We start from the raw sequence: 1,274 nt of genomic DNA, 5'->3' as shown, positions 1-1,274 counted from the left end.
ACTGCCTACAGAATAGCAATGTTTGAGGAGTGTTACTCCATCATGAGTAGTGCTAAGAAGAAAGACAACATTTAAAGGCTTTGTTTAGAAGCACACTGGAACTTTGAAACTTGTCTTCTTTAAGAAAGAAAAAAAAAAAAAAACATACTGAATTTGAGGGAAAACAAGCTGTAATATGAGCAAAAAATGTGTATTTCCAAAGGGTGACAGGTGCTATATTTAATAAATTGCTTATTTTGTACAATAAAACAATATTGAAGCATAAAATGTTGATCTTCAGCTTTCCCTTTCCTGCACTAATAAGGAATAAAACTGTGGCCTCTAGATAAACAAAAGCTAATCAAACTGCATTAGCAATTTACTGCTTGTCTCAATATATTAACCTTTTTTCCTGTAAAATACTATAGCAATTGGCAAGATTAGCAAAGAGAAGCTACTGAGATGTCAAAGCGTAAGACCGATATGAGCCCCTGACAGTATTTCTGTGGTGAAGAACAAGAGCTTATGGTATCTGAGACTTTTTAAAGTGTAGTAAGAGAGAGACTAAAGTAACGTGACACGGAGAGACTGTTTAGCAGAGAAAAGAGATGAAAGTGCACTAAGTAGGAATAGAAATTGCTATTTAAAAAAATTAAGAAAGATGTAGCAATTGAGAAAAAATCCCTAAGAGTGAAGTTATGTCAAGAGATATAACCTAATAGGGTGGTCTTTAGAACTCATCAATTGTTCAGATGGTCATATCTGAAAACACTGCAGCTGGTTGGCTCTTCACTTGATGGAAGATATAATATCATTCTTTTCCCTCACTCTTCCCATCATCATTCAGCATTCCATGATTTTTGCACTTCCTTATGTTTCCAATCTTCTGTACCTTGCTTGCTGTATTGCCTTTAGTAAACCTTGAATGTTTTTCTTTTTCTTTTTTTTTTCCTGGTATGGATCCATTCCTAGCTCCAAGTTTCTTTTACTCCCTTCCAGTCCATCTGAAAACCACAAGAATAAAACTTGCTGGAAGATGAGTCTTCCTAGAAAGCATCCACATGTGCCAACCAAGGAAACTTTGTTCTTTCACACAACTTTTGAGCAAACTCCTGAAAATAACAAGAAGGTGTTGAAGGAGACAGAAAAATAAAAAAAAACATCCAGAATGATCAGCATTGTTAAAGTTCAGGTTTTGCATTGTACCTGAAAAATACAGAATCACAAAATAACAGAATATCCTGAGTTGGAGGGGTCCACAAGGATCATCAGGTCCAAATTCTGGCCCCAGACAG

This window comes from Phasianus colchicus, chromosome 1 (genome assembly GCF_987193195.1).
Source record: "Phasianus colchicus chromosome 1, bPhaCol1.hap1.1, whole genome shotgun sequence".
Taxonomy (NCBI): Eukaryota; Metazoa; Chordata; class Aves; order Galliformes; family Phasianidae; genus Phasianus; species Phasianus colchicus.
This window is presented reverse-complemented; position numbering follows the sequence as displayed.